The sequence below is a fragment of the Mus musculus genome, chromosome 9, assembly GCF_000001635.26.
Source record: "Mus musculus strain C57BL/6J chromosome 9, GRCm38.p6 C57BL/6J".
NCBI classification, from domain to species: Eukaryota; Metazoa; Chordata; class Mammalia; order Rodentia; family Muridae; genus Mus; species Mus musculus.
The window spans coordinates 57,174,179-57,189,320 of NC_000075.6; the positions used below are offsets into that span (position 1 = coordinate 57,174,179).

Genomic DNA, 15,142 nt, shown 5'->3' on the forward strand with positions numbered 1-15,142 from the left:
CACAGCTTCTTTTAAAAATTTTGTTATATGCATATAAGTACATGTATACGATATATTCCTAAATACAACCTGTATATTAGACTGTCTAATTTTTCTTGTATGTATATGTTTTAGGGCTGATCACGTGGTATTGGATACCTAATGGGCGTACTGTTCCCTGTGGAAGACTTTCTCTTGTTGTCAGCTTTCCTTAGTTGCTTGTCGTTCTTTATGTAGGTCTGAGGGAATGTGGCTTTTCCCCTGCCCACTCTGGCATATCTGTTAGTGTCGTTCTTGTTGAGCTCATATCTAGGCAGCCATGTTGATGAGACTTTATAGGTGTAGCTTCATATTGAAGGTTATCTTAAATTTAATGTTTAGTAAAATTATGCTTAGGTCCAAGGAGAATGGTCTCAGAAAACCACTTTTCCTGTTATTTTCCTGGTGAAAATAGCTCATTGTTTAAATATACAGTGACAGAAAATTTTCAGTGAAGTCAGAAACATAGTCAAGGAATTTTTTTTTAAGATTCATTTATTTATTATATGTAAGTACACTGTAGCTGTCTTCAGACAATCCAGAAGAGGGAGTCAGATCTTGTTAAGGATGGTTGTGAGCCACCATGTGGTTGCTGGGATTTGAACTCCGAAACTTCGGAATAGCAGTCGGGTGCTCTTACCCACTGAGCCATCTCACCAGCCCAAGGAATTTCATAATAACAGATGGGACAAAATGTGTACTCTGGTAGGTATATTCTCAGGGAAAGGATATTGTGCATATGATATCACTTATGATAACCTATTCCCTATTCTTTTAAAAATCACTACTGTGTGCATGCTTAGTGTATATATTAGTGTCCCCCATGTATGCCATGGTACATGGATGCAGGTTAGAGGGCAATTTGAGAAACTGGTCCTCTCCTTCCACCATAGGTTCTCAACTTGAGTCACAGGCTTATAGGGCAAAGTGCTCTTAGCAGCTGAGCCAACTGCTGGCTCAGTGACCTAACAGCTCCTGGATATCACAGTATGGAATGTGAATTAATTCTGAAGGTTCTGTGACATAGTGTTGCTATGGTTGTGTGATGATATGGTATGATGCTTCAGTTCTGAATTTCAGTGTGATGTGAGACTTCTCAACATACACTTGGGATAGTGCAGAGTTATATATTTTGGTTTGATAGAGATTTCACAATGGGAAACAGATGTTCCTCTAAAGGTAATACTCACCTTTGAACGTCATCCCTCAACTGGACTGGTCATTTCTCAATATATTTTGTTCAAATAATTTTTCCCTTTGATTTACACAATTTTGATTATGCTATTCTATAACTTATTTATTTGATTCATCAAGTTTTCCATAGATATTCCTTGGTGTATTTACAGCAACTTTATGGCATGCATATATTTGAGACAATATATATTGTGAGTAACCCTGGGTATCCCGGAAGCCACTAACCAGGCTACCTCAGCCTCACAGAGAGATGACTGTGTCTGCCTCCTGAGTGCTGGGAATAAAGGCATGCACCACAATATCCAGCTACTATAGGTTATGATTTAGGTTATATGTATTGAAATATAGCTCATAAAGCTGGAGGGAGTCCAAAATGTTAATGTTTTGAGGTATTTTTCATAGTTATATATCTATATTTTAAAGATTTATTTATTTTATGTATATGAGTACACTGTAGCTGTCTTCAGACACACCAGAAGAGGGCATCAGATCCATTACAGATGATTGTGAGCCACCATGTGGTTGCTGGGAATTGAACTCAGGACCTCTGGAAGAGCAGTCAGTGCTCTTAACCACTGATCCATCTCTCCAGCCCCTGTAGCTTTATTTTTAAACATAGTCTCTCTTTTTCCCTGTAAGATGTATACATTCAGGGAATTATGGGCATGTATTTTTCTTTTATGTCAAGGTTCACAGGTATTTGTACCGTCTGTATTTAATTAAACTGAAAACGTTTTATGTGAATCACTAGAAAGCTCAATTGTATTTAATTTTTCATCTCACTGCCCTCGAGGTAAGCATTTTCAAGAATGGAAACCACTTTTTCCAATGAGAAGTCACTGTTTCATCATGTAAAAAATGAGAATGGTATCAATCCTCAAGACTGATGAGTAAGAACATATGTATTTAATAGTGGTTTATATCCAGCAGGGAGTAAATAATGTGCCCTGTAATGACCAATTCAAGCTAGCTAAACCAGTCTTCATATAGACGCGCAACACTGAAAAGATGCTGGTAGCTAAACATGTTTTCATGTGTTATGTGGCTTAGTTCTCCTGATCCTTCATTTTTGAGCTCTTTCAAGAAGTTGAACTGTAGGCTTTCTATTTTTGTGCAAATAGCTAAATGTAGAGGCCCTCCTATCTGTGAGGCATTAATAATGTGATTAATAATGTAAGGGCTCTCCAGTGCTTGCAATACTTGATGTCTTATAGAACTTCATCCACCCACTCTTCTGGGCTTTATGAGATTGAAACAAGTCCACTGGTCACAGTCAGACAACTGGGAGATTGATGCGAACACTGACCTTTCTTTAGGAGTGGACACTGAGTAGTACTCAGGCATTCCTGTTAGGTGTTTAACTGACTCTTGTCTATCCTGAGTCTGGATAAAATGAAAATGGCTGCTTTCATTCCAGGCAGGCATATGTCATAGAAGAACAATGGTTTGGAAATTTGGAATCCAAGGTCTGACTTAGACGAAGTTGGAAGGACTTCGGCAGCACATTTCCCCCACAAATCACCTTCCTGAGCATTTACACCTCATGCCCTGTGTTCATTAACTCACACACCAACAGTGCAGACATACATGTCCAACCACACACCGACAACACAGACACACACATCCTTGTCAACTCTTTGTGCACACCCCAGGGCTGAAATCAAAGACAGATAGTGATGAAAGCACCCAGACTCCTCTGTTCTTTGGTGGAAGAGCCAAGATGGGAGCCCAGATTGTGGTGCTGATGCTGATACTCTGAACTGTTGACCTGGCTCATCACTGAGCTGTTAGTTACAAGAGAAGGGGGTCTATCATTTGTGCAAATGTCTTGATTTCTAACAGCCTTGAGAAATCCTCTACCATATCCACCTCATGAGATGGAGCTCATGCTCACACACCCCAGGGGCAGATATTGTAGCATGAGTGTCAAAGTTAACCATGGTCATTATGTGGAAAGCATATAGAACCCAAGGTTTTGGTTAGTTCACAAACACTGGGGATCGGGGCATGCACGTTTTGGGAATCTTGGATCAGCTCACACATCTGTCCTAAAGTCAGGATGGGGATGGCCTTTAGTGATGACAGAGGCTGAGACAATATGAGTACACAGCTCATTACAGTGACACATAAGAACACATTACCACTCCAGTGCTAACACAATGCATCAACTCTGGCATTTCTGAAGTAGAGTTGTATTAAGTAATTCTGGTGGTCAGTAAGGTTCAGATCACCATGCTAAATCATCTCAGTATGTTCCTTGGTCAGACACTGAACATCTACTCACACAATGTACACAATAGATGGCATAGCAAAAGAAGATCGGAGGAGAATAAAATGATGTATCACAGATTCTGTTTATGAATTCCAGTCCCTTCTACTATTCAATAATCTCTTATTATGCTTGAAAGGATAAGTGTATGAATATATTGTCTTGTACCTGCTACTAAGTCAACTAACCTATGACAACATGCACACTATCAATTTTAAATTCCTATATGCTATGATAAATACAGACTGTGAGTGTGATGTGAATATGTGTGTGCATGTATGTGTGTGTGTGTGCACAGTGTGAGTTTGTGGGCATTGAAATGGGTTGAAAGATAAATAGAAAGCAGACCCAGTTCTCTTGGTCTTTAGGATGGTCCGAAGTGGTGGAGCTCTCCTTTAAGCATACAACTTACTTCAGTGTTTTTACCCAGTTGACAATGGGTTGATTGCTCTACACCGCTTTAGCTTATCATTACTTAGAAGACCAAAACCACAGTCCCTCACGTTTCTTCTAGTCTACTCTCAGTCCTTTTCCCATCAAGTACAATGGTTCAGAACTAGCCCCGTCATATTTGCTAATCAACTACATCCATTCTGAAGCAAAGAACTCTGGGTAATTCAAGCAGCACCATGTTCTGACTGTTATTTTGTGTCTTTCTAGTTCTTCCCATTGACTTCCAGAAAAAGGCCTCAGAAGGTGAGGAGGCAAAGTCACCTAAGGTAAGATGATCGACCCATTTCTTAAGATAGAAAGGCTATGTTCATAAATCTGTTATTTCTAATTGATACCATATTTGAATAATAAAAATCACAGACAGCATAGATATTAGGGTGTTCACTTAGGAAGAGGCAGGAATGAAATTGTAGCAAGTCATCCCTGACTCACAAAGGTATACCCAATGTCAGTTTCAGACATATTGTCGGTGGTCATTTCCTCTTGAGTAAATGTTCCTTTCTCAATGTGATGTTGTATAATGTTCAATTAAGAAGTAACAGACAAGGCCTGGAGAGATGGCTCAGTGGTTAAGAGCACTGACTGCTCTTCCGAAGGTCCTGAGTTCAAATCCCAGCAACCACATGGTGGCTCACAACCATCCGTAATGGGATCGATGCCCTCTTCTGGTACACCTGAGGACAGCTACAGTGTACTTAGATATAATAATAAACAAATCTTTAAAAAAAAAAAAGAAGTAACAGACATATTATTCATGAAGAACTTGTGTTTTGCATCCCCTGGGGACTCTATTTCTTAGTGCAGACCCAGAGTCCCCTTAGCTCTTTCCTGCGAGCCCTCTCAGGTTTCTTTCTAGTCCATCGCCACTCTACTGTGTCAGCTGCCTACTTACAGAAACACTTTATACCAAGGACCTCAGTGGGCACACTGGGCTGAGACGCAGGCGATTTTCACTATTCCATCTGTCCTGTGTTCTGATCTCTTCAGGATCAATCTTTGTCAGAGACCATCCCGTGAGAAAGTGAGCCCTTCACAATCTCCCACCCTGACAGGCCAAATGGCCTCGTGCTAGGAGCTGGTTATCACTCCCTCCTCCCTGTTCCCTTCCTGGCACCTGAGGCTGTAAAAGCTGAATTATAGTCCCCTCTTCCTGATCTCTTCCTGAATTCCCACGACATCCAAGGACACGAGCTACACCTGAGCCCGGCCTGATATCCCAAGGCTGTTAAGGAGGATCTGTGTTCCGGAGAGAATAGACGCAGAGTACCCGCCGCCTAGAGCCTGACTTCGGCCCTCATGTCAGCAGATGCTCACTTCTTTGTTCTTTGTTAAAATTCCCCCTCAACCCCTCCCTATTCCCCCGCTATGTATGCTTTAAAACAAGGCACCTCAGCATAATAAGCAGAGACCTTGATAATAAACGGAGACCTTGATAGGTACAATCTACTTGGTCTCCAGGTTCTCCTTCTCTTCCTTCCAGGTTTGCGGTCCCCCTCGCACCCACGAATAACTGAATCCCGCGGGATGGGATAAATCTCACTGAAGCTAACAGAAGCCCTTCCTCCCACCTCCCCTCAACTCCCTGGGCACTCTGCTTCTTGGTGCAGCTCTTTCCTGCGGCCCCTCTCAGCCTTTCCTCCTAGCCCATCTCCATCTGTCTGTGTCACCCGATGACTTGCAGAACCATGCTCTCCCAGGACCACACAGCCACCACACTTGGCTAGTATCCAGAGTGCATATCAGCACCAAAGACTAGAACACCTACCCAACAAAGCCAAGGTGGATACTTCCCACAGTCTGGGCCTAAGAGTGTTTCTTTTCTTTAAATTGTAGGTGGCACCAAGGAAGAAAAGAACTTGTACGTATTATGGGATGGGTTTCCTAAGACATTTTTGGGATAAGAATTGTATAACTCCTGCTTGTCTTTTCTCAGATACATCACTGTGATCTCAGCCACCTACTGATAATTGGGGCTTTATTTTAAAAACAAAAAACAGAATCTCAAGTAACTAATCATGGCCCTTTGTGTACCATGCAAACATTCAGTTGTGACCATCTCGGTTGGTTGTGAGATTTTGTACATCAGGATGTGTCTATTATTGATTTCTCCTAAACAGATATGCCAAACACTCAGCCCTGTTTCCAGTGTTCATTCAATGAAATATCAGAGTGTACACTCTCCCTACATTAATTAGTTCAGACCTCATCACAGATATGTTTGGGATTTTTCTATCTCTGTGAGCTCCTCCATAGAATAGTCAACCAAGACAAAGGGGTAAGCGCCCCACACTCAGGCCAACATCCACATTATATCTGCAAATGTGATCCACTATAGATGCTGTGAACTGTAATATCCATATATCACTTCATCAAAACACTATTAGCCACTGTAGAAGGGTTCCAATTTCCCAGGTATACCTGCAGATGCCCCAGACCCTATCATGGCTACTGCACTGGTCATAAACCCATTGCATTGTCTAAGCACCACGGTGCAGACATTCTCAAGTGTGAATGATAGAAAAAGTTCATGTGTGCTGGGAGGCAGCTCCAGAGGTAGAGTGCCTGCCTGTCATGTAGGAGGCCCTGCCTTTGATCATCAGCACTGTATAAATGGAGGTACTGGCGCACAGGCCTGTAATCCTAGCACTCCAAAAGTGGAAATGGGGGTTAGGAGTTCAAGGTTATTGGTAACCTCTGGGTCTTCCTGGCCAGCCTAAGCTGGTACAGAGTAACTGTCTGACAACAATAAAATGGGGAGACAGGCACAGAAGGTAAAATGAGAAACAGGAGAAAAGTTCACCTGCCTTTAATCAGATCCTCGATCTGCTGATGGGAGAGACTGCACGTTTGTCATAATTGGGCTTCTTCTCCATGCCGGTTCTAGTGAGAAGCCGTGAAAGGCTTTACTAGTGTAGATGCTGGCCATCAGGTGTTAACCCACGCTCGTTAACTCTGCTGGTAAATCAGTATTGTGCTATATCTCATCCATTTAGAATGACATCTGTCTTCACTGACCATATAATACATAGTTTAAGTGTGCACTCACTCATGCAGTAGCTTCCGGAAGTCCTGTTCTGAATCAAGTGAGTGTACTTGAGGAAATCAAATATTTAAGGGCTCCTTTTTAAAATACAATTCTGCTAGCCTAATGCTTGTTGCTGTGAATACAATCCATTTTCAGCTCTGGTGTGGAGACTAAATTTTAAGAAAAAATTGCTGCGACACAATGCTGTCGTTTCAGTAGAACAGCAAAATGAAGAACTCTGAAGCACTTTTTTGAAGGTATCGTGGAAATTTAAAAATTGGTTTGTTGTTCACTATATATAGTATACTGTTCCCATATGTAAAAGGAATAAAGCTGTCATGCAGCACTTTTTAATGTGTGAATATTAATTGACCTAGCTCAAGAGAACTAGGCCATAGCATTTCAGGAAATATTTAAGAATGAATTTAAAGGGTCTGACCAGATAGCTCAGTGGTTTAGAGCACTGGCTGCTCTCAGAATGTGGATTTGCTCCAAAGCACCCACATCTTGGTTCATGTCCATCTCTAACTGCAGTTCCAGGAGATCTGACACCCCTTTCTGGACTCCACAGGTGCCAGGAATGCATGTGCCATAGACAGAGATGCAGGCAGCACACATGTACACATAAAATGCACTTCTGTATCCATTTTGTTCTTTGAATGATGTGGAACACAGGAAATCTGAGGCTTTTCTTCTGTCAGGTGTTATGGCTTCCCTTGCTGTCAACAACAGTGTGTGTGTGAGCCCCCGTCTTCTCACTCTTCCAGACAGCAAAAGCTGATCAGACTAAACAGAATGACAAGAAGATGCAGGGTAACTGTGAGGACCTGCAGAGTGAGGAGAGAAATGGGTAGATAGTGATGCCTTCCTAGTCTGATCCAGGGAAGAGTCTAGAAACACCAGGTCATGGTAGCTGCTTGAGAAGCAGTGGGAAGGAGTGAGTCAGTTTAGTGTACCTGCAAACAGCAAGAAGCAACGATGGGGGTCTACACCTGAATCACTGTGTGCTCCTTACTTTCCTCATTGTTGTGACCAAGCCTGACGAGAAGCTATTTAGAGGAGGAAGGGCTTATTCTGGATCATAGCTCAAGGGCATAATTCCATCAGGATGAGGAAGCCGTTGCAGGACTCTTGGAAGTCATGGAGCAAGTACAGAGGTCAGCCCTTTCCATTGCATCCATAGGAATACATTTAGGAAGGAATACATGGAACGAGCAGGGCTTGGCTCTCAAGCTTCAAGTTCTGGCCCCACAGTTCATTTCCTTCAGGAATGGTTCACCAGTAAATGGTTCCAAACCCTTCCCAAACAATACCACCAGCTGCACGAGCAAGAGTTCAAACACAGACTGTGAGGGACATTTCACAGTCAAACCAGAGCCTCTGAGATAGCGAATCACAGTAAGCCACCCCAAAGACAACTTTAATTGTACAGACAGACAGACAGACAGACAGACAGACAGACAGACAGACAGACTCTTTCTGCATTAAAAATGAGAAACTCCATTTCAAATCTCTTGGCAGCAAAGATGGTTTTGTAGGTTTGGAGCTATGTGCTGATTGGTCATCTCATGTCACATGAGCTGGACCCTAGTAGAAGCATAGTGACTCAGTTTCCCCTTTATTGCTTCTTTCTGACCCCTCTCTTAAAAAGGAAGCAAGTGTACTCCAAGCAGAAATTGCTGCTTCCTCCTCTTGCTGCCTTCTTTAATATGTATTTTACTTCTTTCATGTGTTCCCTTTTGTGGAAATCACACACAACATAGACAGGATTTATTTGATGGTAGGAATGTCAGACAGGATGAACATATGTGATACAAACATAAATCTGTGGAGACTTAAAATCTACTTTGTTTTTTTAGTGGCATAAATAGAGTGGAAATTTTTCATGCGTTATATGAAGAGATGAAGCTGTCACCAAAACACCTGTTTTCGTTCCTCTTAATGTCCTTTTTAAGGACAGGGAGGAAAGCTCAGTTGCTAAAGTTCTTGCCTCTCAAGCATAAGGACTATCCTGTGACTTGGCCAGTAGCTAAATGTGAGGCCTTAATGTAAGAAGATGTGTTTTCCAGGTCTTATAATCATAGATGTCTTACTATGAACTATTAACCTATCCAGTGTTCTGAGGTTCAGCTGACTCTGTGGATCTATTGAAGATGCTGCAATTGGAGCATCCTGGAAAGCAATGCTGCCTTTGTTTTAGTAGTAGACACTTAGTATGCACTCAGGCTAACACAAGCATCGTTTTTATGCTTACAGGGTGGTTTTGTTTTGTTTTGTTTTGTTAGTATTTTTGCTAATTTATTTTTATTTCGTCCACATGAATGTTTTGCCTGCATGGTAGTAGGTATACCACATGCATGCTTTGTGCCTACAGAGGCTAGAAAATATAACCAAATCCCCTGGAACTAGAGTTTCAAATAGTTGTGAACCTCTATGTGGGGTGAATTTAAAAAATTCAGAATTGTCCTCTGTCTTCCAGATGTGTCCCACAGCATGTGCACACAGGACATCATGTATACACATACAGAAAAAAAATGTGATTCTATAAAATATCCTACATGCTCAATAATGAGTATAATCTCTGTATTTATCCATCTGCAGCGGTTAAGATACACTTGACGGGTATCTACAAAGTAGGGTCAGTTTTCCTGACATCAAAATTGTCTGAATAAGTGATAGAAATCTGGAATATATATATATGTATATATATATATATATATATATATATATATATATATATATATATATTGGTCTTTTGAGACAGGGTTTCTCTGTATAGCCCTGGCTGTCCTGGAACTCACTCTGTAGACCAGGCTGGCCTCGAACTCAGAAATCTGCCTGCCTCTGCCTCCTGGGTGCTGGGATTAAAGGCGTGCACCACCATGCCCAGCTGAAATCTGGCATTTTAAGCTAACATTTATTCCAGGGTTTAGCCAATCCAAGACAGACTGTTTCATGTTGTTTAAGATGGATTTCCAATGTACAGAAAAGAGAAAAGTTCTGTTCTTCTTTTGTCTTCAATGCAGCAGCCCAACCATGCTTGTAAATGAACTATATACCCCCTTAAGGTTAGCCTTATAAACTAAATTTATATACCACTGTCCAGATCAAGCCTGAAGCCCTTAGTATGTAATAAGTGGTACTAAGAGCCGAGAGTTAATTGTGTTCTCTTGGTGTTGCCTGAAAACCAGATGAAGACCTTACAAGAAGGCAAAGTCATCACTCACTAAGGTAAGAAGGTACTTGCTTTTCTAACATCGAAGGGTAACTTTCATGATATCTTTATGTTTTAGTGGATATGACATTTGAGTAAAGTAAGCTGATCATGTACAATATAGATATCACAGGCTTTACTGTGAGAGAAGATGCAATGGGATTGTATCAGCTCATCCTTTATTGAGCAGGGCACTCAGATGTGAATGTCAGATTCCACAGTATATATTAGGGGGCCTTTGCTTCTAACACTTGTTTTGCTGTTTTCATGAAAACATGTGTGGTTTTTATTCGAAAGGTGGCAGGAACATTTTAGATAAAAAAAAACTTTGTATTTTTCTATGTCCTGTCATTTTTCCTCTGGGATCATTTTAGTTGTTAAGACAGATGGAATATGATCCCCAAATGTTAATGTGGTAGAAGCTGCCACAACCAACAAAGGGGCACTAAGGTAGTGAACCTTTAAAGCAAGAAGCTTAGGGTAAATAATTAGAACTCAGGAGCATCTCTTAGGAGGGATTTATCTCACAAGAGCAGACTGATAGAAAGTTCCTCCACCAAGTTTTAATATAACTTTGGGGAAACACTTAGTATAGGTCAAAGAGATAGAGTTGTATTGTTATGGTGTCCTCTTAGATCTAATATAATTCAAACACCAGGTCAATGCAGATGATAGAAACTTAGTGGAGTCAAGCAGCTACTGACAAACCAGGGCCACAGAACAGGCTCTGGAGCTGAACTGAGACCCCAAGCTAGAATGTTACAGAGCTTATATGCTTGAAACCCACAAACATCTGTGGTAACTTAGTTACCTTTTCCCACCAATCAGGATTGAGGGAGGGATAAGGGCTTTTTAAGGTTGATCTACGTCAACCTGCACGGGGTGTAGGTTTTACAGTTCAACTAATCAAATCCATTTGTTCTTTCGTGGTTCGGAACAGCCATTCTGCCTTGGGGAACAAATGTGAGTAACAGCTGTGGTTGAAAACAGTCGCTATGTTTTGGAACAGTCAAGCTCGGATATGGGAAGCTGGTCAGAATCAGTGCTGCTGTTTTAGAGGAGGAAAGATGAATAATGGAAGCTCCTCTAGGGCCTGGGAACTTGAAATAGTCTCACCCTATGCTTAAAATGGAGTCTGAAACGCAATGGCAATATTTAGGACAAGTTTCTTTTGCTTGTTTCCAACAGTTAGATGTGGGTTGAATTAGTAAAAGAGTAAAAAGGGTAAAAAAAAAAACAAAAACAAAAACAAAAAAAACAACTTATTTTTTCTTCACATGGTGCACAGCTTTGGGTGTTTGGTGACAGTATCACACAGCAGGCTAACATAGAATCGTGACTTGAGAACTCCCTCTCTTTCTGTTACCATTGTCATAAATTCTCAGGGAAACCAGAGACTGTGGAAACAGAAGTTAGCTTGATCTTAGCCTAGTGGTTCTTAGCCTTCCTTCCTAATGCTGTGACCCTTTAATACCCTCATGTTGTGGTGACCCCCAACTGTAAAATTATTTTTGTTGCTACTTCATACCAGTAATTTTGCTACTGTTGTGAATTGTAATATAAATATCTGTTATACAGAATACCTGATATATATCCCTGTTAAAGGGTCATTTGATCCTCCAAAGGTGTCATGACCAACAGGTTGAGATACAGTGCCTAAGCCTAAGTGTATTTTTTCTAAATTGCAGGTCCAGTTGGGAAAATGAAGATCCTGTATGTATTCTGTAATGACTCTTAGAATATATTTTATATAAGAATTGTGTGAGTGCTCTTTGAGTTTTGTACATTGCACTATTTTACGAACAACCTGCTGGCAATGGTGATTGCCCATTGCATTGGAAATACCTACTGACAGCCCAAGTAACAAATGCATGTGTCTATAGGCTCTGCTTTCAGCTGACTTGGCTTAGAATTTTGTACATCAGGAAATGTCTACATGTGCCTTTCCCTAGTAGATATTCCAATGACCTAACACAATTTCAAATATCAGGTTTTTTTTTCAATAATCCAAGTTCACACTTTATCTGCATTTATTAGTTCAAATATCATCACAGTCTTCTATGGTAGATTCATTTCTCAGCATTCCCTACCCAAGAAGAACCAATCAGAACACAGTGGCAAGTTGTCCAGCCGGCCATCTCTAGGGGTAGCACAAAATACATCTCACACATGTGGTATAAAAGTGATACTCTAAGGTCTACACCCAAGTGTCACTCCATCAAGACGCTATTGAGGAGTTGTAGCTTCCTAGCATATACCTACTAGGCCAAACTACAGGGAACAGAAACGTGGTCATGACGGCTGCAGTGGTCGACAGCATATATGACTCCAGCTGCAGTCCTTCACAACTGAAAGAGAGCCTCAGGTATACTGGAAGGCTTTTGAAAAGAAGCCTTGGGTTTGGTCCCCAGCTGTATATAAACTGGGGTGTTGGCATGGAACTGTAATTCTAGCCCTCCAGAAGGGTATGCAGGTAGACCAGGAATCCAAAGTCTCCCTCAGTCTCAGGAACTTCCTGACAAGAGACACTCTCTGAAAGTGGCCACCATGGCTGCCGCTGCCACCACCACCAACAACAACAACAGAAAAAGGACCTCTTGCAGGCTTGAAGGCTTTCTTAGCAGCTGAGAATGTGTTCCACCCTTGAAATGTACTTGATTTCAGTTGTCAACATTCAGAGAAAATAGCTTGCAACCACCCAGAACCGCAGTTCCCTGAGATCTAACACTTTCTAGCCTCCCTGGGATGCCTGCACATACCTGCATTGAACAATACAGATATACATACATATGCATACTTTTTTTAAAAAAAGCCCATTTGCCTCTATTCACATTGAATCTGACAATAAGAGACTTTATGTATGCATGCTGGATGTATGCCATTATTAGTTTTCACTTTGACATGGCTCACTCCAGTAACTACTGGTGATATGATTTTAGTATATAAGGTGCCATTATCATAAGCCCAACGAACCACACAGCATAAAACTTGTGTTTCCTGGGTACTCCAATCAATGTTAGGTTGTTAATCAGGGCTCAATAACTGTGACCATTCACTTTTATAGATGAGTTCAGTAGACTGTTCTCAAAGTCACCTTTGATTCCCAAGTGCTGGGTGAGAATGTATATAGCTTCACATTACACTGGCTTTTCTCTTTTCTTTATGCCATGCAGATGACTTAGTCCTTTTTTTGTGATTGCATTCCAGTTTCAGCTGTAATGAAACTTCTACATTTCAGGCATAGCAAGTCAATAGGGTGTAGTACAGGAAACTCAGTAGAACATTATAATGAAACAGAAAACCCCAGCAACACTAATGTTGGTCCAGTACAAATGCATTCATTGGTTTGAGTTAGTCACAGTCATACATGGTAGTGCATAGCATATGAATAAAGGATGAAGATGTCTAACATGTTTTAATATGTAAAAGGGATATTTACCTAGCTTGTAAGTCCAACAACTATTACAGAATTTAAAAGTCTATTTGGTTCTCAGTGAGTGACATTAAGCAAGGGAGTCAGAAATTCACATGTGAGGCAGTATGGCTTTACCTGCTATAGATACCAATTTGTGTTTGAGTCTCTCTCTCTCTCTCTCTCTCTCTCTCTCTCTCTCTCTCTCTCGCTCTCTCTCTCTCTCTCTTCCTCCTGACTTTGAGATATGGATGGTATGGAGAGTGTCAAGATGAAGAATAATTTAACAATGGTTAGAAACCTAAAAAGCCAGGGGTGACTTTTGGTAGGTATGGCACCCCGGTCATATCATATGGAACATAGTCTAGGTCATACTTGCTTCAGAGGCAGAAGTGAACAAATCACTATAATGGACTGCCAGCTGGGCAGAGGCAATGGTGGATGCTATCACTAACTCAACAGTGGTGGACGCTATCACTAACTCAGCAATGGTGGTTGCTATCACTAACTCAGCAATGGTGGATGCTATCACTAACTCAGCAATGGTGGATGCTATCACTAACTCAGCAATGGTGGATGCTATCACTAACTCAGCAATGGTGGATGCTATCACTAACTCAGCAATGGTGGATGCTATCACTAACTCAGCAATGGTGGACACTATCACTAACTCAGCAATGTTGGACACTATCACTAACTCAGCAATGGTGGATGCTATCACTAACTCACTGTGGTTGCTCTCCCCACCCATGCTGTGTCCAAATGCCCAAGAAGGAGTAATTAAGGGAACAATGGTTTATTCTAGATAAAGATTGGAGAGAATTATTCCTTTACAAGAGAGAGGACAAAGCAGCGGGCAAGGAAGCAGTGCCAGAAAAGGTCAGCTGTTCACACTGAACTCACAGTCATAAAGCAGAGAGCAGACAGCCAAGTCGTGCTTGGCTCTCAAACTTCATGGTCAACCCTCAGTGACTCAATTACACTAGGGGTCTCTACCTCCTGAACATTCAGGGTCTCTTCCCAATTTTGAAGTCGGAATGAATAAATTTTCTTCATTATGGTTTGACTCTATGGGGGCCAGGCAGTGGAATGTGGTTTGAATCAGAATGCCTCCCATAAGTTTCTATGTTTGAAGCCTTAGTCATCATGGATTGACACTACTTGGCAAAGATCAGGAGGGATGGCTTTGCTGGGGTAGGTTTGGTCTTGTTGGAGTTGGTTGTGTCATTGTGCATGGGCTTTGAGGTCTCGAGGGCCTAAGCTTGGCCCAATGGCTTTTTCTCTTCCTGTTGCCAATGGAGCCAGATGTAGAACTCTCAACTTTCCAGCACCAAGTCTGCCTGTGTGTCACCATGCTCCATGCCATGATGAAAATGGACTAACCTCTGAAACAGTAAGCAAGCCCTAAGGAAATGCTCTTTTATAAGATTTGCAGTGGTCATGGCATCTCTTCATAACTTCTCTTCACTGGCTAAGACACACTGCATTATTATATTATTATATGTTATTATTATTATTATTATTATTATTATTATTATTATTTTCATTGAATCACTC

General features: G+C 41.3%; 1 long non-coding RNA gene across 1 annotated transcript; it reads left to right on the top strand.

Moving 5' to 3' along the window:
- The first annotated feature begins 1,096 nt into the window (after positions 1-1,096).
- Positions 1,097-11,930, top strand: 1700041C23Rik (RIKEN cDNA 1700041C23 gene). The gene is made up of 6 exons (NR_033784.1): positions 1,097-1,197; positions 4,142-4,200; positions 5,768-5,792; positions 7,116-7,216; positions 10,151-10,190; positions 11,862-11,930. It is a non-coding gene; the product is annotated as an RIKEN cDNA 1700041C23 gene (long non-coding RNA).
- Positions 11,931-15,142: the final 3,212 nt, after the last annotated feature.